Source organism: Lolium perenne, chromosome 7 (assembly GCF_019359855.2).
Source record: "Lolium perenne isolate Kyuss_39 chromosome 7, Kyuss_2.0, whole genome shotgun sequence".
NCBI classification, from domain to species: domain Eukaryota; kingdom Viridiplantae; phylum Streptophyta; class Magnoliopsida; order Poales; family Poaceae; genus Lolium; species Lolium perenne.
Genome location: NC_067250.2, coordinates 233,167,999 through 233,193,536, shown reverse-complemented (window position 1 = coordinate 233,193,536; position 25,538 = coordinate 233,167,999). Strand labels below are relative to the sequence as shown.

Sequence of the window (25,538 nt, the reverse complement as noted above, 5' to 3'; positions counted from 1 at the left end):
TGAAACAGCATGGAATGGAATGGAATGGTTCCATTTCAGAGGAATGGAATGGTTACATTTTTGTTCGGTTGGGAAAAATGGAGAGCAGAACAGGTCGAGGTTAAACTAATCATTTGTCACAAAATTGTAATTAGCAATTGTAAATGACATTTTAATCTCAAAGTCGTAATTAACAGCGCCTAACGGTGCTCTTTTAATCTAAAAATCGTAATTAACATCGTTTTTTGTTGGGTTAGGGGAACTGGAGAGTAGATGAACATTACTGTATGATGATTGTAAGCAAACGAATTTGGTGTTTCTAAACTTTTGGCTTCGAGATCTTATGGGGTTCAACTCTAGCCTACCCCAACTTGTTTGGGACTGAAAGGCTTGGTTGTTGTTGTTGTTGTAAACTTTTGGCAAGCATTAGAAAAAACCGACAATAAACAGACAAAAATCAAGGCATGTTTTGTGGATTAAGAAAATATACCATATTCATCAAAAGATCACCACCCAGCTGGCGCGTGGCCTTGTGCCTGTAGAGGCATTTAGAAGATGGGGGCGGCATCAACATACTGGCAGCCTGATCAGCCGCAGTTTTGATCTTCCTTTTGAGTAAAGGCCCTAAAGTTTCAGTCTGCATATGAATAGCAAAACAAAAGGCAGACCTTAGCAGTGATATTGAATTACTGTATGAGATAGACTGATGCATATAGTGGATGCTCTTAGCCTTTTGCATCATGAACACTAGCTATATGGACAGACAAAAAAAACTAGTTGACTCAGCTTTGTCTAGATACCTCCATCCCAAAGCTTAAGGCTTATTTATTTTAGAGAAATCAAAACAAGTAAAGTTTGACCAAAATTTTAGAACATTCTATCAGCAAATATAATATTGTGTAGATACCGTAGGAAAATATATTTCACAACCTATTTAATGATATTAATTTTGTATTTTGCATGTTAATGATTTTTGGTAAAAGCTTAGTCAAACATGGTATAGTTTGACTTTCTAAAAATAATATAAGCCCTAAGCTTTGGGATGGAGGTAGTAGTATCTAGAGCTAAAACACATCTAGATACATCCGTATCTACAGATAGTTGAGTCAATTAATTTGGATCTGAGGGAGTATCAGATTCAGACTACATCATGGTAAGTTGGTTAAAAAAAATTACCCCTGGGCAGTCCCTGCCCAGCTCGGCAGTGGCATTTCGCTTCTTGTGCTGCAGATCTGGCCATGCTCCTGCAGCAGGATGGACGCTATCGTTCCCCATAGCCTCAGCACGGAACCTGGAGGTACCAACCTGATACAAAGAATATAGAGCATGGTGTCACAGAGACTTTACGCACAAACAGCTGAAGACATGTGCTACTTTAAGCATTTTCCAGAACAGGAACAGATTGAGGATGCAGACAGACAGAGTGGATAAGCAAACGGAGTACCTGCTTTGCGGGGCTGGGGACGCAGCTCATGCTCAGCCAACTACCCACATGCGTGGTGGCCTTACGCTCCATTGCCCCCCCACCACCACCGAGGTCTTCCCTTTCCTGTACAGGCTGACAAAAGATACATTGAGGATCAGCAGAGACTACAAGGGTTGCAAATGTCGACAAATAAAGGAAGAACACCCCAATCCAAGCAAAGGTAGCCCCCGCACCCACCCCCATCCCCATCAATCACTCCCAGCGCGAGGGTGACCAGAAAGACACCCCTTCGCCCAGAATAGGAAATAGATGCGCAAGATATCGAGGTGACGAAAAAGGAACCGATATCGAGAAAGGATAGAACATTACTAGTAGAGTACTATCTAATCCGCTTGGTCTAGATGCAGCTTGCCCCTCCAAGCTGGATGCCTGGACGGTGGAGGCGAAAGGAGGGGATCGAGCTAGCGGCTTGCATCCGTCGGCTGTCGGCACTCGATCGGGAGAGACAAGGGGGGCTACATAAAGGGGAGGGGTAACATATTTTATTACACAATGAACTTACTGATGTGACTAGTCATTACATGTCTCACTGAAACTGGGGCCCATAGTGTGGCACCCCAAATTCACTTGAACCTGCCCGGCGGGACGCATTGGCGCGTCAAGAAAACCCCCGAATTGTAGCGGGGAAATGAAACATTTCACAAAAATTCGAAATTCAAGCACACTGCCACGCGCCAAGCACGCGGGCTGTTCCTTCCTCTTCCTCGGTTCCTCCTCCCCTATCCGAAAAAACCCCAAATCCCAAGCTCAAACAACAACAAAAAAAACCCAAATCCCCTGGCCGCCATGCATGTCCTCGTTAACCCGCTGGAGATCGTTCCGGGACGAGGCGGACCCCCCGCCCTGAGATCCCGAGTTCGTCCGTTCCGTCCACCTCGAGGCACTGCGTGCTGTCTCGCAGCGGCGGCTTGAGGGCGCTGCAGAGGAAGTTCCGCCGGAAAGTGCTCATGGCAACCGTGCAAGCTCACCGGCGTGCTGTATCCCGAGAGGAACTGGTCAAAGATTTGCTATTCGCAAAAAAAAAAAAGCGGGCCAAGATCTGGTCAAAGCTTCGTCGATGGCTTGCCGCGAGAGGCTTGGAGTCCAGAGTCAATAAACTAGCTGCTCGAGGACTTGGGCGGTTTACACCGATTCATATTAACTGACTCAAGTTTGTTAGTCTAGTTAACAAATGCATCTAGTTACATCCATATCTAGACAAAATTGAGTCAATTAATATGAATCAGAGGGGAGTGCCTGAAAGTGTTTCATGCTACCAATTAATGCGCTGGCAGGACTGGCTGTAGAAGTAATTGTGCTACTACTCATACGATGAACTGATTGTGTGGGTGTCAAATTTTGCAACGCGATCATCCACTGAATGCTTAATTATAGTTCTAGCGCCAAAGGCGTACAAATCATAACAAAGATAGTACATACTACAACACCAGAACATAAGAGTACGAATCATAAAGTAGCTCAACATTTTGCATCAGGGCTGGGTGGTCCTGAGACTACCGGGACGCCCCTGATGATCTCCGGGCGTGCATCCACTTCAACGCAAAACTGTGTACTCGGTCCACGGCCTCCTTCTGTAGGCTGGATAATCTCAGGTGCAGGACCTTCGTCTATGAAAGGCTCGTCATCAGTACCATCCACAGGTGCATCAGGGCTGGGTGGTCTTGAGACTACCCGGACGCCCCTGATGATCTCTGGGCGTGCATCCACTTCAACGCAAAGCTGTGTACTCGGTCCACGGCCTCCTTCTGTAGGCTGGATAATCTCAGGTGCAGGACCTTCGTCTATGAAAGGCTCGTCATCAGTACCATCCACAGGTGCATCAAACTGAGATTCATCTTCAAATCTCCCATCAAACTGAGAGACCTCTTCAACTCTATGCTTCTGCAATTAGTACATCAACAGATTAGACAAACATCTAAGGGATGCAACCTGAACAAATGTCGTTTTACATATTTACCTTCTCATCTGGCACAGCACATGTCCCAGAGCTGAAACCCGTTTCCTGAAGCAAGCGCTTTTTCTCTCCTTCCCGTCCATCCATCTGCAACAAGTTAAATTTGAGTACAGAACCTTGCACAGCAATGCAAACTATTGATCGAAACAGCGGCAGCATCAATATAAATAATTAACTACATATGCCAGCACACATACAGTGTGAGCAAGATCTGCTTCTCCCGCTGAAGGATCATTATATGGTTCACCATGATAAACCCACCTAACATATGTGCGGTCCATCCCAAAAATGTGTAAATGATCTTCCACTACATGGTGAGGCCTCTTCTCACCATTCATACATGTGCAGCGCGGGCAATACACGTCCAGGTTGTGACCTTCATGAGCTCTAATAAACCCCATAAAGGGTTGAACACCATTTATATATGAAGGGGAACATAAGTGTCCATGCAGTATCCAAGTTCTGTCCATCTGTTTAATTATGAGATACAATGGTTGGTGATTAATTTTTAAGGTGAAGTAGGAAATGTATATCCATCGAGTACAAAACTATACTACTTGATTATGCATTTCAGCAATCATGTCGAGTACAAAACAAAAAATGCCCATCGACATTTTAGCAAACAGATCGTGTACAAAACTCTGCCATGGCATTTCAGCAAATTAACGGATCGAGTGCAGAACTGACTCTATATGCCCACGCAAATGAACAAATTGATCGAGGACAAATCAAGCGGAAAACTATAAAGTGCCAATTAGTTCGAGCATACTGACGATTTTTTTTAGCAGCATCAAGAAAATATAAATCGTTAGGCCGTCTTGCCCGATGCATGATTGAGCTAGAGATAGCAGCCCTACCGTGGATCAACTTGACCGCCGGTGCGTCTCGAGAAGAACGACGGGGAGGGGAAGCTTCTTCTTCGCACGGACGGGACGGGGAGGGGAAGCTCTTCGCACGGACGGGGATAAGTTGTGTAGGGGTGGGTGGGGGGTCATGCGGCCGGGCCGCCCGGTAGGTGGTGTTTAATGGAGTTGCGTGTGTAATTTTTCGTGCACAAGGTTGAGGAATAGGCCGTTCCCTTTGCCGCGCGCACAATTCAAACTATCCCGCCCATGTAGTTTAAATTCGCCCTATTTTCGTTAAATCGACATAAAGTCATGTGAGTGGGTGGAAATTAGCAAAGTTGCTTGAAAAATAGTAAAACTCTGGAATTATCCTTTAAATATGCTCTACTTCGTGTGAAAATCGGGGTGTGGAGGCATGTTGAGCTGTTTTATTTGTACTTTCTTCATTAAAACTCCCATTTTATGCACTTTGGATGGAAAGAAATCATTTGTACATAAATTTTGACAACGCCATTTGCAAACATTAATTGTTTTACATGCCAAGATGCACCCATCCACCAAATATGGGGCAAAAGTTTATCACAATCTAGATATATATGTATAATTAGTGAGGGACCCCTTTTGATTTTGTGCAATTTCCACTAATTAGCTAGAGAGAAGGGGTCAATTAATTATGCCATGTTAGGGGCTATGTGTTTTAGATTAGGGTTGTGTGGATTCAAATACAACTTCTTTATTTGTGTGCTATGATTAATCAAAACTAGATCGATCGACTGCGCACACATTATTAGAGGCACATGCATTTGCGCACAAAGTGCAGGTTAGGGTTTAGGGTTTAGTGTTTAGGGTTTAGGGTTTATGGTGTAGTGTTTAGGGTCGGTTTAGGGTCTAGGGTTTAGGGTTTGGTGTTTAGGGTGTTTAGGGTGTATGTTTAGGGTATAATTAGGGATTAGGGATTAGGGTTTATGGGTTTAAGGTTTAGGGATCATCGATCGAGTGCACACACACATTATTAGAGGCACCCGCTGTAACACCCCAACTTTTGCAACCTTGATTAATTGTCCTTATTGCAAAAATTAGGGGGAACAAATTTTTTTTCTAAAAGACTAATTAGATGAATTGCCTTGATCTGTTTGTTGTGATGAATTGCCTTGATCTGTTGGTAGATGTATTGTCTTGATTGCTTGTTGAGTTTTGTCTTGAGCCACCTCAAAGAACAACACCTCTACTGGTTAAACCAGCAACTCACCAAATAAAACACATGTGTGGCTTAGGAAGAATTGTTTTCCTTCTTACTACATCAAGCTCTTCTTCTGATGATAACATGAGTGTGCCATCATGATCTTCCTCTTTGTGGTACAAGATAGCTCAATCATACTTAATTCAAAACTTGGGATCATCTACCCCTAGCTACATCCCTCTCTTATACCCACTCATTCTTGTTGGTTTTGAGGCCATGTCGACCATCTGTGTTGACAGGCTTAAAATGTCCAGACTTTGGCAATTGATCTCTAAGCACCCACAACTTTTATTGTTGACTTCAATGCATGGATCTCATCTATGCAACATCCTCTTCAACCTCCACGTCTTGCATGTCTCACTCTATCCTTGCAACTCCTATATTCAACTTGATCTCATACCTTATCCAGTGTTTCTGCACTAGATCACTTCTACCTCTTTAACCTCTTGTTTTTATTTTAATCCAAGTTTAATCCTCACAAAACCAAGAGTGGGAAGGATGGGTACATTTCGTAGCCATCATCTACCCTTGAGAACACTCCTCCCTAAATTAGTTCTCCTCCTCAAAAACCCTATTGTTTTCCTTCTCTAGTTTTGATCACAACACTACTTCTAGTTTTACTAAATCCTTTCAAGATAATTCTTCAAAGAAAACAAGGAACTGAAATGGGTTTTGTTTTCTCATCCCATTTCTACCTAGTACTGATTTCTAAAACAATTATTTTCTATCTTGCCTTCTTTTTAACAAAAGGCTTGTTTATGGTACCTATACCATTTCTTGTTTGCTTTAAATTTGAGAAAACTCTACTTCACTTGAGAAAGTAAGTAGATCATTTTGAACTCCTATGTTCCAACTAGTTCTCTCAACATTTTCAAATTCCATTCCACTTGAGTTCATTCCCAATTGTCCCTAGACAATTGAGGTGTTTCAAATACTTTATATTCTCTTCCATCATTACCTTGATCTCATAAATTGATGAGTTATGTCAATATATTCATCCTTGTGAGTATATGGATACTTCACTCACCTTCTCTCTTAACCTTGCTCTATCATTGACTAAACCACCATCACCATCCCAGCTACCTTGGCATGCTCATGCATTGTTGCATGTGGCCAACCCCAATCCTTCAATTTTGAATTCTAATAAAAACTTTTATTCATCAACTATACCTTGGGAGCCATCTTCATCATAAGTTGGTCTCAACCAAAGTGGTGGAGATTATTCTCATGGCACATGTCACCTTCATACTCCTTTTTTATCTATATGTATCTACTCCAATTTTTATCATTATCAAAGTCACTCTTTGACATTATCTTCTCAACATCATGCCTTGAACTATTCACATGAATGTTGTGCATCTCTCTCACATTTCTCTCTTGCTCATGACAAGAAAGGAGCCGGCCATGACTTGAAATTCGGCCAGCCCCTCCTCTTCATTTCCTTCTCTTGCAAGCCTTGCCTCCCAACTTCCCCAACAAATAAATGGGCAGCCACCCACCTTAGCCAATCAAAATGGAGGCAGCCACCATCCTCCCTCTATATAAGAGCTTGGCCGGCTACCTCCACTCCCCTTGGCTCATTTCTTTCACACTCCACTCCCTCATACCTTCCTCCCCCTTCCTCCCCATGAGCTGCTGCTCCTCCTTAGCTCCATGGCCGGCCATGGCCATGGAAAGCCACCAAGATGGAGCTCCCCTCCTTCCTCAAGCTTCCCCTCACCATGAGAGCATCTCTCTCACTCTCTTCTCCCCTAACCCTAGATGAATCCAGCTCTATTTCTCCTTTCTCCTCTCACAAGATTGGATCTTGATGCAGGTGCATGTTGGTCCAAGCATGGAGAAGCTTGAGCAATCCTCAGATCTGAAACTCTTGACCAAAGTTCGTCCAAAAACTTGCTGTAATTTCTGCTATCTTGCTGTTTCAGATTCTGGTACGATCTTGTAAAATCCGCCAAATCTCGTGTGAAGATCCAAATCGAGTGATTCAAAGTTCCACAGATAGGTATTGAAAAGATCTACAACTTGGCGTTGGTCTCATCCTCAAATTCATTACGGATTTTGCATGGTAAATAAAGTTTTGCAAACATGCAGAATCACTGTTTGTTAGATTTCTCCCGTTTTACCAAACCTTTTTGAGCAAACTAAACTGTGGGTGAAAGCCCTCTCCAATACCTTCATTTTGGCGGTGGTTTCACTTCGATTGACCTCCTGAAACTGAAATGGCTCACAGATCAAGATCTTGTCAGATCTGATTTTGTCGAATTAAACCAGGAGCTTGGAGACGAATTTTTGAATGAAAACAACTTGGTAAGAACCACCTATTCAATACCTTTCAGACGCAGAAGACCTCATATTTTTATGATTTGTGTATGATTTTTGATAAATTAAACTTGTTCTGTATGTTCTGCAGACATGGCTGTTAGCTTTTAATTCATCAAAAATCCATTTTTAAACCTAATTGAGTGATTCCAATTCTGTAGGATTACTGAATGTTTTCTTAATCATCTCCAACAAGTTTCAAACCTTTATCTGTTCTGCAACTCCATAGTTAAAGCAAATGGTGAAAACATGCAGTAAACTTGTCAATCCATTTGTGAGAGTTTCAGAAATAATTTGAACCCAAATCCAATTTTGTTTGCATCTCTGTTTAATTACCTTTCAAATGCAAGTAGCCTCATATTTTTAGGATTTTTCTACGATTTATGGCTTACAGATCTTGTTTTCTGTACAGTCAGATTCAAGGAATTTCCTAAAATTGTATGTTTAATGTTTTTGGGTGATTCCAATTGGGTTAGTCTTGTATTAGTACTGGCTATATAGGAAAAATAGTATTAGTCTCTGTTCATACATATTTGTTGCTGTTAGTAATGTTTATGTGTGACATGCATTGTTGAAGCAAAACTTTTCGGTTTATTTAAAACCCTTGAACAACTCTTTTATTTAGAACTGGGCAACCTTTGTTTTATGCTTGCAAAACAAAACCTCTGCAACTCAACTTTAGCCCTATTGTTTTGCTTAAGTTTTCAAATGATGTGGAATGTGGTTTGCTTCCTATTTTGGATGTTGTGTTATGTGAGCAAACTAAGTTAGGAAAACTGTTTTCTACTTTTCCAAAAATGTTTGAAAATGTTTTGTGAATGTATTTGATGTCAAACTAATGCTCTTGTCCTCTTTATGATGTTATCTACCAGGGGATACTTAGTTGTGCCATGGTGATACCTAGAGAGGCAATTGCTAAGTCGTGGCACTCTCATACCTTTACTAGGTAAATAAATGGGGTTTTCTTTTAGTTGCTTTGTAGTATCTATAAGTCTTTTGTATGTTAGCCCTTAGTAAAGTGGTTAGCTATTGATTGATGAATGTTGCATGCTTGTTATGTTTGGAGCAATGTGATTGATTGTGTTCCTTTTATATTTTCCGGCGATAGATGCGAACAATTTCGGAGGAGAAGAAGAAGAAGTGGAATCGGACAAGGATTTTATTTGTACTGTGGGAATTCTTATTTGATGGAGTTGAAGAAGTCCAGGGACAAATAAGCCAAGGCAAGCCATCTTTTGATCTCTGATATGATGTCTCTTTGGATGTCATCTTGTGCTATCAATAGCATCTTGGTTCTATGTGTGATGATCTCCATATTGTTGTCATCTATGCTTGGATGCAAGCATGGTACCTCTAGTAGTTTTATCTTGTCAAGGTCTTGGTAATTGGTTGGGTGTATGGTATCATGGCCATTGCTATCCAACTTGTTTTCTATATTTAGCTTGAATATGTTCCACCTCGGGACAAGATTCATACTACATCCCTTCTAGTGTAGATGTATCAATACCATGTTTTTGGTGTATTCTCAATTTGTGATGAGTATGCCTGATTCCCTTAATGGTGTTGGTGTTGGTCAATTCTCATCCCTATCTATTGATTGGGTTAGATAGCACCACAAATCTAAAAGTATATTTTCCTCTTGTGTTGTCATAATACATGCTTAGCTCAAGCAAGTATGATCCACTCCAATACCTCTTTTTCATACCCTCAATGGCGTGATGACCCTCATCTCGGCCATAGTGTTGTATTAGTTCAACTCATGAAACTTTAGGTTGGGAACCCCTCAAGGTTTACCTTGTTGTAAATGTTTATGAAAACCTTGGGTGAGGCAATCTTACCCAAGCGTATGGTTTATGAAAGGAAAGGATCTTGACAAAGATGGTTGGAAAGAGGAAAGTGTGTGTGACTTGGGTTTTTGAGGAAAACGACACATGGTTCTTTGTATTCGCCCGGAACAATTAACCCGCGCAACCACACTACTCCAACGTGGGCACGGGGCTTAGCTTGACGTTTGTTCTTCTTAGCATGAGGCACCGCACAACTATACAAGGGTACAGTTACCCCCGAGTCCGGGTTGTCGTAGTTGGAGACAATCGTATAACGGGAGGCCTTCGGGGCTGACCTGTCCGGAAGACACTATGGGTCTCCTGGCTTGGCGGTGGAGCCACGCTCAAGAGGAGGTGAGCTGCCACGGTGCCGGGGAGGTACATACTCCATAGGGTAGGACCTCTTGCTAAGTTGAATGGGCGAAAGGCTTCGACTGATTATCCGAGACTCGCATACTTTCGTATGACGAACCGGGGATGATCCCGGCGGATTTATCAGATCTTGTGGGGAAAGTGCGCACACTCTGCAGAGTTAAAACTATTCGAATAGCCGTGTCCGCGGTCATGGACGGTTGGGATGGCCGTTACCGAGCTGTGTCGAGTTTTGGTTTTGAAAAATGATTTCCAAAGGAAATGTGTGTGTTGGATGTACCGGAAGGGTACGGAAAGGCTGGTGCCGACCATATGGAGATGGTCGAGGAAAATGAAACAAAATTGGGTGACCCTTCCTAGTGTTTCATGTAGAGGGACTCTTCTTCAATAGAGAAATAGAGATGTCTTAGATAAATTCTTGGAGTGTCCCCTTCGATTGAGAAGTTGGGATGCTATCTCCACCAAAAACATCTCTTCTCTTCCACATGCTATATCCACAAGAGAAACTACTCTTCCTCTCTTGTCTTCTTTAGTTAGAATTGTTATCACCTTCTTGATGGTTTGCGAGTACAATTCAAATGTACTCACGGCTTTGTCCCTGGCTATTTACTTGGCCAGACTTGAAGGAGTTCGACAGATGAAGAAGGAGTTGGCGACGTCTATGCGAGCTAGGAACGTCTTCCCAGTCAGTTGCCTGTAGGGTTATGGCAGATGACTTGGGTACTGCGCTGCTGAAGTGATGATGCTACTCTGATGTTTAGTTAGGCCCTTCGAGGCTATTATGTAAGTATTGGTCATGTGACCATGTTGTAATTTTCTTATTCCGCTTTGTAATGGATGGTGTAATTTGATATCAGTTCGGTTATGTGTTCACGGCGCACTGATCATGGGATCGTGAACTGTATACATAACAGGGAATTTCGGACAGCTAGTCCGGGGTCCCCACAGAGCTGGTATCAGAGCTATCCTGACTGTAGGAGACCTTAGTTAGCATGGACGTTAGTTAGGAAACAAGTACTTGGGAAAAACTATTTACAAAACAAATTCTTTCTTTAGTCGGAAGCATAGCTTCTACTCCTCTTATTTATTCAAAGCTTCTAAATTCTTATCTCTCCGCTTTATAAAAGGGTTTGAAAATTCTTACTCTATTGTCTCATCCAATTCAAACCTACATATTGGACGATGTCCCCAACCCAGACCGGAGACTCGAACTCGAAGATGGATCAACCTTTTATGAAGTCTCACATATCTCCAACAGCAGCTATTGAAGATTTGATGCCGACTTAGCCGTGCTCATGTAGGGATGATAACATCACATCTTTGGTTGTCACCAAAGTCTGTCGATGAGCTGACCTTGTTCCTCCATGGACTTGCACTTTTTGCAGTCGTCTGGGATCAAGTCCTCAGTTCTTGACTAGTACTTTTTAGGCCAGCCACCAGAAGTTGCCGCCTTCGGGAGCACCTAAACAGCTACCTCTTCGAAGACCTCATATTTCCGGGATGTCGAGACTAGAAGTTCTACACAGTTTTCTCCTCCGCCTCATCATCAATGACTCAACACCCGACCCCTTCACTACCAACTGCTACAAGGATCCAAGTTGAAGCTGATGTTGACGATATGAAGACGTCAACATATGCGACCAGCCCCAAACCTATAGGATGGATAGGACAAAACTCAATCGCTTTGATTGAGCTACCCCTACGTATTAGGCATCCTTGGGTACTTAGAGTACCATGTCTGGTGTGATGATTTCTTGTAGTTCCTCGTGTGTTGCCTTGAGTGTTTTTATCTGTTTGTTGTGTGCATGATTGTCTTGATCTTTCGATCTGAAAAACATTCTTAGTGTGATAACCCAGCGTAGGAAGCCTCCCTAAGATGTTTTCACCCTCACCTACCTCGCCGATGTATTGCTAACTGCTAGATAGTTGGATAGGTTAACGGAAGACTCTAACTCTAAACCCGTTAACAGTTGTTTTTCGACCGTCAGAAAAACTAACCCCAAACCCCTATCTACACTGGCTACCTTCAAGATCAGCTGAAGCATCTCTACTACGCCAAGAAAGCAGAAGCCCCTACCTTCAAGAGTGACTGCACCTCTGCGAGAAGACATACTAACTTAGTCTAACCTTGGAGTAATCGCGCTAACCTCGAGGATAACTTCTTGAAAACCACTCTCTAACACACCGTCTAACAAGCTGAGAGAACAATAGCGTCAAAGCCAAGCTACATCGCATGGTTCATCTCGTCATCATCAAGTGAAGACTCTTGAAGATACCTCAAGACTCAAGATTAGGTGTAGTTTACCCGCTCACTTCTTAGCTGGTATAAGTCAACAACGACCCTCAAGCTGAAGATTGCCTCCGACGACCTTTGTTGCTGCTTCATATGGATACCCACGAGGAGTTTCATCAACTTACTAACTTACTGCGCGTCATATGGTTTAGTTAACACCGTGAGTGCCTCTTGAAGTTGTGGTCTGCACGTCGCCCCCGAAGATTCTTCAACTGAGTACGGAAGATCGACAACTTCTTCAGAAGCCCCAGACAAGAACTACAAGGAAGAAGCTCTGAGTTTTTCCGAAGGCCCGATGAAAAATCTTAAGGGTGGAAGGCTTCGCCTTCCACTAAAATGTGGAGCTAACCCTAAAATTTTCTACCTTTATAAAACACCGTTGAAAACTTGGGATTGCACTAACCCCTCTCGAAGCCGTGGACTACACAAAGCCCTCTGAAGATGTTCGCCTCAAGACGCGAGACTGGTGACTTCTCCAAGGAGCGCCCGACAAGACCCGTGGCTGAAGCTTACAGTTTTTAACGCCCCTCCCCGATGAACAATTTTAAGGGTGGAAGACTTCGTCTTCCACTAAATTTAAGCTAACTCTAAATATTTTTCAACCCTCCTAAGGCACCATTGAGTGCACTAAATTTCCGAAGTCGTGAGCTCCACTAGGGTCGTTAAGAAGCTACAGGTCTAACATCTGCAGGGAGTAGTCAACCTCTTCATGAAGCTCGCCATCGGCAGGAATCCATCATGTCTCTCAGAAGATGTAGTTGTGACCCTCTCAACAACGGCACGCCGACAGAAGAATGGAGTCTAACTTTAGTTACACTTTACAACCCCTCTAGTTCTACACTCAGTAATCTCGGGACGAGATTATTTTAAGGGTGGAAGATCTGTAACACCCCAACTTTTGCAACCTTGATTAATTGTCCTTATTGCAAAAATTAGGGGGAACAATTTTTTTTTCTAAAAGACTAATTAGATGAATTGCCTTGATCTGTTTGTTGTGATGAATTGCCTTGATCTGTTGGTAGATGTATTGTCTTGATTGCTTGTTGAGTTTTGTCTTGAGCCACCTCAAAGAACAACACCTCTAGTGGTTAAACCAGCAACTCACCAAATAAAACACATGTGTGGCTTAGGAAGAATTGTTTTCCTTCTTACTACATCAAGCTCTTCTTCTGATGATAACATGAGTGTGCCATCATGATCTTCCTCTTTGTGGTACAAGATAGCTCAATCATACTTAATTCAAAACTTGGGATCATCTACCCCTAGCTACATCCCTCTCTTATACCCACTCATTCTTGTTGGTTTTGAGGCCATGTCGACCATCTGTGTTGACAGGCTTAAAATGTCCAGACTTTGGCAATTGATCTCTAAGCACCCACAACTGTTATTGTTGACTTCAATGCATGGATCTCATCTATGCAACATCCTCTTCAACCTCCACGTCTTGCATGTCTCACTCTATCCTTGCAACTCCTATATTCAACTTGATCTCATACCTTATCCAGTGTTTCTGCACTAGATCACTTCTACCTCTTTAACCTCTTGTTTTTATTTTAATCCAAGTTTAATCCTCACAAAACCAAGAGTGGGAAGGATGGGTACATTTCGTAGCCATCATCTACCCTTGAGAACACTCCTTCCTAAATTAGTTCTCCTCCTCAAAAACCCTATTGTTTTCCTTCTCTAGTTTTGATCACAACACTACTTCTAGTTTTACTAAATCCTTTCAAGATAATTCTTCAAAGAAAACAAGGAACTGAAATGGGTTTTGTTTTCTCATCCCATTTCTACCTAGTACTGATTTCTAAAACAATTATTTTCTATCTTGCCTTCTTTTTAACAAAAGGCTTGTTTATGGTACCTATACCATTTCTTGTTTGCTTTAAATTTGAGAAAACTCTACTTCACTTGAGAAAGTAAGTAGATCATTTTGAACTCCTATGTTCCAACTAGTTCTCTCAACATTTTCAAATTCCATTCCACTTGAGTTCATTCCCAATTGTCCCTAGACAATTGAGGTGTTTCAAATACTTTATATTCTCTTCCATCATTACCTTGATCTCATAAATTGATGAGTTATGTCAATATATTCATCCTTGTGAGTATATGGATACTTCACTCACCTTCTCTCTTAACCTTGCTCTATCATTGACTAAACCACCATCACCATCCCAGCTACCTTGGCATGCTCATGCATTGTTGCATGTGGCCAACCCCAATCCTTCAATTTTGAATTCTAATAAAAACTTTTATTCATCAACTATACCTTGGGAGCCATCTTCATCATAAGTTGGTCTCAACCAAAGTGGTGGAGATTATTCTCATGGCACATGTTACCTTCATACTCCTTTTTTATCTATATGTATCTACTCCAATTTTTATCATTATCAAAGTCACTCTTTGACATTATCTTCTCAACATCATGCCTTGAACTATTCACATGAATGTTGTGCATCTCTCTCACATTTCTCTCTTGCTCATGACAAGAAAGGAGCCGGCCATGACTTGAAATTCGGCCAGCCCCTCCTCTTCATTTCCTTCTCTTGCAAGCCTTGCCTCCCAACTACCCCAACAAATAAATGGGCAGCCACCCACCTTAGCCAATCAAAATGGAGGCAGCCACCATCCTCCCTCTATATAAGAGCTTGGCCGGCTACCTCCACTCCCCTTGGCTCATTTCTTTCACACTCCACTCCCTCATACCTTCCTCCCCCTTCCTCCCCACGAGCTGCTGCTCCTCCTTAGCTCCATGGCCGGCCATGGCCATGGAAAGCCACCAAGATGGAGCTCCCCTCCTTCCTCAAGCTTCCCCTCACCATGAGAGCATCTCTCTCACTCTCTTCTCCCCTAACCCTAGATGAATCCAGCTCTATTTCTCCTTTCTCCTCTCACAAGATTGGATCTTGATGCAGGTGCATGTTGGTCCAAGCATGGAGAAGCTTGAGCAATCCTCAGATCTGAAACTCTTGACCAAAGTTCGTCCAAAAACTTGCTGTAATTTCTGCTATCTTGCTGTTTCAGATTCTAGTACGATTTTGTAAAATCCGCCAAATCTCGTGTGAAGATCCAAATCGAGTGATTCAAAGTTCCACAGATAGGTATTGAAAAGATCTACCACTTGGCGTTAGTCTCATCCTCAAATTAATTACGGATTTTGCATGGTAAATAAAGTTCTGCAAACATGCAGAATCACTATTTGTTAGATTTCTCCCGTTTTACCAAACCTTTTTGAGCAAACTAAACTGTGGGTGAAAGCCCTCTCCAATACCTTCATTTTGGCGGTGGTTTCACTTCGATTGACCTCCTGAAACTGAAATGGCTCATAGATCAAGATCTGGTCAGATCTGACTTTGTCGAATTAAACCAGGAGCTTGGAGACGAATTTTTGAATGAAAACAACTGGGTAAGAACCACCTATTCAATACCTTTCAGATGCAGAAGACCTCATATTTTTATGATTTGTGTATGATTTTTGATGAATTAAACTTGTTCTGTATGTTCTGCAGACATGGCTGTTAGCTTTTAATTCATCAAAAATCCATTTTTAAACCTAATTGAGTGATTCCAATTCTGTAGGATTACTGAATGTTTTCTTAATCATCTCCAACAAGTTTCAAACCTTTATCTGTTCTGCAACTCCATAGTTAAAGCAAATGGTGAAAACATGCAGTAAACTTGTCAATCCATTTGTGAGAGTTTCAGAAATAATTTGAACCCAAATCCAATTGTGTTTGCATCTCTCTTTAATTACCTTTCAAATGCAAGTAGCCTCATATTTTTAGGATTTTTCTACGATTTATGGCTTATAGATCTTGTTTTCTGTACAGTCAGATTCAAGGAATTTCCTCAAATTGTATGTTTAATGTTTTTGGGTGATTCCAATTGGGTTAGTCTTGTATTAGTACTGGCTATATAGGAAAAATAGTATTAGTCTCTGTTCATACATATTTGTTGCTGTTAGTAATGTTTATGTGTGACATGCATTGTTGAAGCAAAACTTTTCGGTTTATTTAAAACCCTTGAACAACTCTTTTATTTAGAACTGGGCAACCTTTGTTTTATGCTTGCAAAACAAAACCTCTGCAACTCAACTTTAGCCCTATTGTTTTGCTTAAGTTTTCAAATGATGTGGAATGTGGTTTGCTTCCTATTTTGGATGTTGTGTTATGTGAGCAAACTAAGTTAGGAAAACTGTTTTCTACTTTTCCAAAAATGTTTGAAAATGTTTTGTGAATGTATTTGATGTCAAACTAATGCTCTTGTCCTCTTTATGATGTTATCTACCAGGGGATACTTAGTTGTGCCATGGTGATACCTAGAGAGGCAATTGCTAAGTCGTGGCACTCTCATACCTTTACTAGGTAAATAAATGGGGTTTTCTTTTAGTTGCTTTGTAGTATCTATAAGTCTTTTGTATGTTAGCCCTTAGTAAAGTGGTTAGCTATTGATTGATGAATGTTGCATGCTTGTTATGTTTGGAGCAATGTGATTGATTGTGTTCCTTTTATATTTTCCGGCGATAGATGCGAACAATTTCGGAGGAGAAGAAGAAGAAGTGGAATCGGACAAGGATTTTATTTGTACTGTGGGAATTCTTATTTGATGGAGTTGAAGAAGTCCAGGGACAAATAAGCCAAGGCAAGCCATCTTTTGATCTCTGATATGATGTCTCTTTGGATGTCATCTTGTGCTATCAATAGCATCTTGGTTCTATGTGTGATGATCTCCATATTGTTGTCATCTATGCTTGGATGCAAGCATGGTACCTCTAGTAGTTTTATCTTGTCAAGGTCTTGGTAATTGGTTGGGTGTATGGTATCATGGCCATTGCTATCCAACTTGTTTTCTATATTTAGCTTGAATATGTTCCACCTCGGGACAAGATTCATACTACATCCCTTCTAGTGTAGATGTATCAATACCATGTTTTTGGTGTATTCTCAATTTATGATGAGTATGCCTGATTCCCTTAATGGTGTTGGTGTTGGTCAATTCTCATCCCTATCTATTGATTGGGTTAGATAGCACCACAAATCTGAAAGTATATTTTCCTCTTGTGTTGTCATAATACATGCTTAGCTCAAGCAAGTATGATCCACTCCAATACCTCTTTTTCATACCCTCAATGGCGTGATGACCCTCATCTCGGCCATAGTGTTGTATTAGTTCAACTCATGAAACTTTAGGTTGGGAACCCCTCAAGGTTTACCTTGTTGTAAATGTTTATGAAAACCTTGGGTGAGGCAATCTTACCCAAGCGTATGGTTTATGAAAGGAAAGGATCTTGACAAAGATGGTTGGAAAGAGGAAAGTGTGTGTGACTTGGGTTTTTGAGGAAAACGACACATGGTTCTTTGTATTCGCCCGGAACAATTAACCCGCGCAACCACACTACTCCAACGTGGGCACGGGGCTTAGCTTGACGTTTGTTCTTCTTAGCATGAGGCACCGCACAACTATACAAGGGTACAGTTACCCCCGAGTCCGGGTTGTCGTAGTTGGAGACAATCGTATAACGGGAGGCCTTCGGGGCTGACCCGTCCGGAAGACACTATGGGTCTCCTGGCTTGGCGGTGGAGCCACGCTCAAGAGGAGGTGAGCTGCCACGGTGCCGGGGAGGTACATACTCCATAGGGTAGGACCTCTTGCTAAGTTGAATGGGCGAAAGGCTTCGACTGATTATCCGAGACTCGCATACTTTCGTATGACGAACCGGGGATGATCCCGGCGGATTTATCAGATCTTGTGGGGAAAGTGCGCACACTCTGCAGAGTTAAAACTATTCGAATAGCCGCGTCCGCGGTCATGGACGGTTGGGATGGCCGTTACCGAGCTGTGTCGAGTTTTGGTTTTGAAAAATGATTTCCAAAGGAAATGTGTGTGTTGGATGTACCGGAAGGGTACGGAAAGGCTGGTGCCGACCATATGGAGATGGTCGAGGAAAATGAAACAAAATTGGGTGACCCTTCCTAGTGTTTCATGTAGAGGGACTCTTCTTCAATAGAGAAATACAGATGTCTTAGATAAATTCTTGGAGTGTCCCCTTCGATTGAGAAGTTGGGATGCTATCTCCACCAAAAACATCTCTTCTCTTCCACATGCTATATCCACAAGAGAAACTACTCTTCCTCTCTTGTCTTCTTTAGTTAGAATTGTTATCACCTTCTTGATGGTTTGCGAGTACAATTCAAATGTACTCACGGCTTTGTCCCTGGCTATTTACTTGGCTAGACTTGAAGGAGTTCGACAGATGAAGAAGGAGTTGGCGACGTCTATGCGAGCTAGGAACGTCTTCCCAGTCAGTTGCCTGTAGGGTTATGGCAGATGACTTGGGTCTGCTTGTTGCTGAAGTGATGATGCTACTCTGATGTTTAGTTAGGCCCTTCGAGGCTATTATGTAAGTATTGGTCATGTGACCATGTTGTAATTTTCTTATTCCGCTTTGTAATGGATGGTGTAATTTGATATCAGTTCGGTTATGTGTTCACGGCGCACTGATTATGGGATCGTGAACTGTATACATAACAGGGAATTTCGGACAGCTAGTCCGGGGTCTCCACACCTGCGCCTTTGCGCATAAAGTGCATGCGTATATAAAAGTGTGTGTTTTGGCCACCAACGATATATAGATCGAGAGAGAGATTAAAAAATATATATATATCCCCAAGAATATGTTCAGATATATATTGAAATATATGCACGAATGATATGTGCAAGGTATGACATGCGCGCATGCACACACTAATTGTATATATATTATGAGGCAACTTAATCAAATGTGTTTTCATATATTCGAGAGAACTGCTTGTCAAAATTCAAGTTAATTAATTTATCAGCACTAATTAGTTGGTCGCCTGCTTTATGCGCAATGAAGTGTCGTTGGCCTATATATATATGTAGGGTTTAATTAGGGTTTAGGGTTTAGGGTTATCTAGCTAGGGTTTTAGGGTTAGGGTTAGGGTTAATTAGGGTTTAGAGTTTAGGGTTTAGGATTTAGGGTTTGGGGTTTAGTTTTAGGGTTTAGGGTTTAGGGTTTAGGGTGTAGTGTTTAGGGTTTAGGTCTAGGGTTTAGGGTTTAGTGTTTAGGGTCTTTAGGGTGTACGTTTAGGGTATAATTAGGGATTGGGGATTAGGGTTTTAGGGTTTAAGGTTTAGGGATCATCGATCGAGTGCACACATTACACATTATTAGAGGCACCCACGCCTTTGCGCATAAATTAAGTGCATGCGTATATAAGTGTGTTTTTTGGCCACCAACGATATATAGATCGAGAGAGAGATTGAAATATATATATATATCCCCAAGAATATGTTCAGATATATATTGAAATATATGCACGAATGATATGTGCAAGGTATGACATGCGCGCATGCACACTAATTGTATATATATTATGAGGCAACTTAATCAAATGTGTTTTCATTCGAGAGAACTTGTCAAAATTAGTTAATTAATTTATCAGCGCTAATTAGTTGGTCGCCTGCTTGATGTGCAATGAAGTGTCGTTGGCCTATATATATGTAGGGTTTAATTAGGGTTTAGGGTTTAGGGTTATCTAGCGAGGGTTTTAGGGTTAGGGTTAGGGTTAATTAGGGTTTAAGGTCTAGGGTTTAGGGTTTAGGGTTTGGGGTTTAGGGTTTAGGGTTTAGGGTCTAGGGTTAGGGTTTAGTGTTTAGTGTTTAGGGTTTAGGGTGTAGTGTTTAGGGTTTAGGGTCTAGGGTTTAGGGTTTAGTGTTTAGGGTTTAGGGTTTAGGGTGTACGTTTAGGGTATAATTAGGGATTAGGGATTAGGGTGTTAGGGTTTAAGGTTTAGAGATCATCGATCGAGTGCACACACACATTATTAGAGGCACCCGCGCCTTTGCGCATAAAGTGCATGCGTATATAAGTGTGTTTTTAATTTTGGCCACCAACGATATATAGATCGAGAGAGAGATTGAAATGTATATATATCCCCAAGAATATGTTCAGATATATATTGAAATATATGCACGAATGATATGTGCAAGGTATGACATGCGCGCATGCACACTAATTGTATATATATATATATATATATTACGAGGCAACTTAATCAAATGTGTTTTCATTCGAGAGAACTTGTCAAAATTCAAGTTAATTAATTTATCAGCGCTAATTAGTTGGTTGCCTGCTTGATGCGCAATGAAGTGTCGTTGGCGTATATATATGTAGGGTTTAATTAGGGTTTAGGGTTTATTGTTATCTAGCTAGGGTTTTAGGGTTAGGGTTAGGGTTAATTAGGGTTTAGGGTCTAGGGTTTAGGGTTTGGGGTTTGGGGTTTAGTGTTTAGGGTTTAGGGTCTAGGGTTAGGGTTTAGGGTTTAGGGTTTAGGGTTTAGGGTGTAGTGTTTAGGGTTTAAGGTCTAGGGTTTAGGGTTTAGTGTTTAGGGTGTTTAGGGTGTATGTTTAGGGTATAATTAGGGATTAGGGTTTTAGGGTTTAAGGTTTAGGGATCATCGATCTAGTGCACACACACATTATTAGAGGCACCCGCGCCTTTGCGCATAAAGCGTATATAAGTGTGTTTTTTGGCCACCAACGATATATAGATCGAGAGAGAGATTGAAATATATATATCCCCAAGAATATATATGTTCAGATATATATTGAAATATATGCACGAATGATATGTGCAAGGTATTACATGCGTTCATACACACTAATTGTATATATATATATATATATATTATGAGGCAACTTAATCAAATGTGTTTTCATTTGAGAGAACTTGTCAAAATTCAAGTTAATTAATTTATCAGCGCTAATTAGTTGGTCGCCTGCTTGATGCGCAATGAAGTGTCGTTGGCCTATATATATGTAGGGTTTATTAATTAGGGTTTAGGGTTTAGGGTTATATATCTAGCTAGGGTTTTAGGGTGTTAGGGTTAGTGTTAATTAGGGTTTAGGGTCTAGGGTTTAGGGTTTAGGGTTTGGGGTTTAGGGTCTAGGGTCTAGGGTTAGGGTTAATTAGGGTTTAGCTAGGGTCTAGGGTTTAGGGTTTAGGGTTTAGTGTTTAGTGTTGTTTAGGGTTTAGGGTTTAGGGTGTAGTGTTTAGGATTTAGGGTCTAGGGTTTAGGGTTTAGTGTTTAGGGTGTTTAGGGTGTATGTTTAGGGTATAATTAGGGATTAGCGATTAGGGTTTTAGGGTTTAAGGTTTAGGGATCATCGATCGAGTGCACACACACATTATTAGAGGCACCCGCGCCTTTGCGCATAAAGTGCATGCGTATATAAGTGTGTTTTTTGGCCACCAACGATATATAGATCGAGAGAGATTGAAATGTATATGTATCCCCAAGAATATGTTCAGATATATATTGAAATATATGCACGAATGATATATATATATATGTGCAAGGTATGACATGCGCGCATGCACACTAATTGTATATATATATATATTATGAGGCAACTAATTAATCAAATGTGTTTTCATTCGAGAGAACTTGTCAAAATTCAAGTTAATTAATTTATCAGCGCTAATTAATTAGTTGGTCGCCTGCTTGATGCGCAATGAAGTGTCGTTGGCCTATATATATGTAGGGTTTAATTAGGGTTTAGGGTTTAGGGTTATCTAGCTAGGGTTTTAGGGTGTTAGGGTTAGGGTTAATTAGGGTTTAGGGTCTAGGGTTTAGGGTTTAGGGTTTGGGGTTTAGGGATAGGGTTTAGGGTCTAGGGTTAGGGTTTAGGGTTTAGTGTTTAGGGTTTAGGGTTTAGGGTGTAGTGTTTAGGGTCTAGGGTTTAGGGTTTAGTGTTTAGGGTGTACGTTTAGGGTATAATTAGGGATTAGGGATTAGGGTTTTAGGGTTTAAGGTTTAGGGATCATTGATCGAGTGCACACACACATTATTAGAGGCACCCGCGCATTTGCGCATAAAGTGCATGCGTATATAAGTGTGTTTTTTGGCCACCAACGATATATAGATCGAGAGAGATTGAAATGTATATATATCCCCAAGAATATGTTCAGATATATATTGAAATATATGCACGAATGATATGTGCAAGGTATGACATGCGCGCATGCACACTAATTGTATATATATATTATGAGGCAACTAATTAATCAGATGTGTTTTCATTCGAGAGAACTTGTCAAAATTCAAGTTAATTAATTTATCAGCGCTAATTAGTTGGTCGCCTGCTTGATGCGCAATGAAGTGTCGTTGGCCTATATATATGTAGGGTTTAATTAGGGTTTAGGGTTTAGGGTTATCTATCTAGGGTTTTAGGGTTAGGGTTAGGGTTAATTAGGGTTTAGGGTTTAGGGTTTACGGTTTGGGGTTTAGTTTTAGGGTTTAGGGTGTAGGGTTTAGGGTCTAGGGTTTAGGGTTTAGGGTGTATAGTGTTTAGGGTTTAGGGTTTAGGGTGTAGTGTTTAGGGTGTAGGGTCTAGGGTTTAGGGTTTAGTGTTTAGGGTGTTTAGGGTGTACGTTTAGGGTATAATTAGGGATTAGGGACTAGGGTTTTAAGGTTTAAAGGTTTAGGGATCATCGATCGAGTGCACACTGATACGTCTCAAACGTATCTATAATTTCTTATGTTCCATGCTAGTTTTATGACATTACCTACATGTTTTGTTCACACTTTATATCGTTTTGATGCGTTTTCCGGAACTAACCTATTGACGAGATGCCGAAGGGCCAGTTGTTGTTTTCTGCTGTTTTTGGTTTCAGAAATCCTAGTAAGGAAATATTCTCGGAATCGGACGAAATCAACGCCCAGCATCTTAGAATTCCACGAAGCTTCCAGAACACCCGAGAGCCACCAGAGGAGAGCCACAGGGGGCCCACACAAGGGGCTGGCGCGGCCAGGCTAGGGCCCGCGCCCACCTATTGTGTGGCGGCTCCGTACCCCCTCCGACTCCGCCTCTTCGCCTATTTAAGCCGTCCTGACCTAAATCTTCGATACGGAAAAGCCACGGTACGAGAAACCTTCCAGAGCCGCCGCCATCGCGAAGCCAAGATCTGGGGGACAGGAGTCTCTGTTCCGGCACGCCGCCGGGACGGGGAAGTGCCCCCGGAAGGCTTCTCCATCGACACCACCGCCATCTTCATCACCGCTGCTGTCTCCCATGAGGAGGGAGTAGTTCTCCATCGAGGCTAAGGGCTGTACCGGTAGCTATGTGGTTAATCTCTCTCCCATGTACTTCAATACAATGATCTCATGAGCTGCCTTACATGATTGAGATTCATATGAGCTTTGTATCACTATTAGTCTATGTGCTACTCTTGTGATGTTATTAAAGTAGTCTATTCCTCCTTCACGGTGTAATGGTGACAGTGTGTGCATCGTGTAGTACTTGGCGTAGGTTATGATCATAATCTCTTGTAGGTTATGGAGTTAATTATTACTATGATAGTATTGATGTGATTTATTCCCCCTTCATAGTGTAAAGGTGACAGTGTGTATGCTATGTTAGTACTCGGTTTAAATTTCAAAGATCTATTATGCTCTAAAGGTTACTTAAATATGAATGCCGAATGTTGTGGAGCTTGTTAACTCCGGCATTGAGGTGCTCTTGTAGCCCTACACAACGAATGGTGTTCATTATCAAACAAGAGTATATGTAGCACAAAGGAAGAGAACTTATTTATTATGTGATCAATGTTGAGAGTGTCCACTAGTGAAAGTATGATCCCTAGGCCTTGTTTCCAAATACTGCAATCATCGCTTGTTTACTGTTTTACTGCATCTTTACTTCCTGCAATATTACTACCATCAACTGCACGCTAGCAAGCACTTTTCTGGCGCTATTACTACTGCTCATATTCATTCATACCACTTGTATTTCACTATCTCTTCGCCGAACTAGTGCACCTATTCATCTGACAAGTGTATTAGGTGTGTTGGGGACACAAGAGACTTCTTGTATCGTGATTGCAGGGTTGCTTGAGAGGAATATCTTTGACCTCTTCCTCCCTGAGTTCGATAAACCTTGGGTGATCCACTTAAGGGAAACTTGCTGCTGTTCTACAAACCTCTGCTCTTGGAGGCCCAACACTGTCTACAAGAATAGAAGCACCCGTAGACATCACACACACACACACAATATTAGAGGCACCCGCGCCTTTGCGCATAAGTGCATGCGTATATAAGTGTGTTTTTTGGCCACCAACGATATATAGATCGAGAGAGAGATTGAAATGTATATATATCCCCAAGAATATGTCCGGATATATATTGAAATATATGCACGAATGATATGTGCAAGGTATGACATGTGCGCATGCACACTAATTGTATATATATTATGAGGCAACTTAATCAAATATATTTTCATTCGAGAGAACTTGTCAAAATTCAAGTTAATTAATTTATCAGCGCTAATTAGTTGGTCGCCTGCTTGATGCACAATGAAGTGTCGTTGGCCTATATATATATGTAGGGTTTAATTGGGGTTTAGGGTTTAGGGTGTAGTGGTTTAGGGTTTAGGGTGTAGTGTTTAGGGTTTAGGGTCTAGGGTTTAGTGTTTAGGGTGTTTAGGGTGTACGTTTAAGGTATAATTAGGGATTAGGGATTACGGTTTTAGGGTTGAAGGTTTAGGGATCAACGATCGATCGAGTGCACACACACATTATTAGAGGCACCCGCGCCTTTGCGCATAAAGTGCATGCGTATATAAGTGTGTTTTTGGCCACCAACGATATATAGATCGAGAGAGAGATTGAAATGTATATATATCCCCAAGAATATGGTCAGATATATATTGAAATATATGAACGAATGATATGTGCAAGGTATGACATGCGCGCATGCACACTAATTGTATGTATATTATGAGGCAACTTAATCAAATGTGTTTTCATTCGAGAGAACTTGTCAAAATTCAAGTTAATTAATTTATCAGCGCTAATTAGTTGGTCGCCTGCTTGATGCGCAATGAAGTGTCGTTGGCCTATATATATGTTGGGTTTAATTAGGGTTTAGGGTTTAGGGTTATCTAGCTAGGGTTTTAGGGTTAGGGTTAATTAGGGTTTAGGGTTTAGGGTCTAGGGTTTAGGGTTTGGGGTTTAGGGTTTAGGGTTTAGGGTCTAGGGTTAGGGTTTAGGGTTTAGTGTTTAGTGTTTAGGGTTTTGGGTTTAGGGTTTAGGGTGTAGTGTTTAGGGTTTAGGGTCTAGGGTTTAGGGTTTAGTGTTTAGGGTGTGCGTTTAGGGTATAATTAGGGATTAGAGATTAGGGTTTTAGGGTTTAAGGTTTAGGG

At 41.4% G+C, this 25,538-nt stretch overlaps 1 long non-coding RNA gene across 1 annotated transcript; it reads left to right on the top strand.

The window, feature by feature from the left end:
* The first annotated feature begins 8,479 nt into the window (after window positions 1-8,479).
* LOC127313948 (uncharacterized) lies at window positions 8,480-18,784 on the top strand. Its single transcript, XR_011748906.1, has 5 exons — window positions 8,480-8,769; window positions 8,932-9,046; window positions 16,602-16,675; window positions 16,838-16,952; window positions 18,546-18,784. It is a non-coding gene; the product is annotated as an uncharacterized lncRNA (long non-coding RNA).
* The last annotated feature ends 6,754 nt before the right edge of the window (window positions 18,785-25,538 follow it).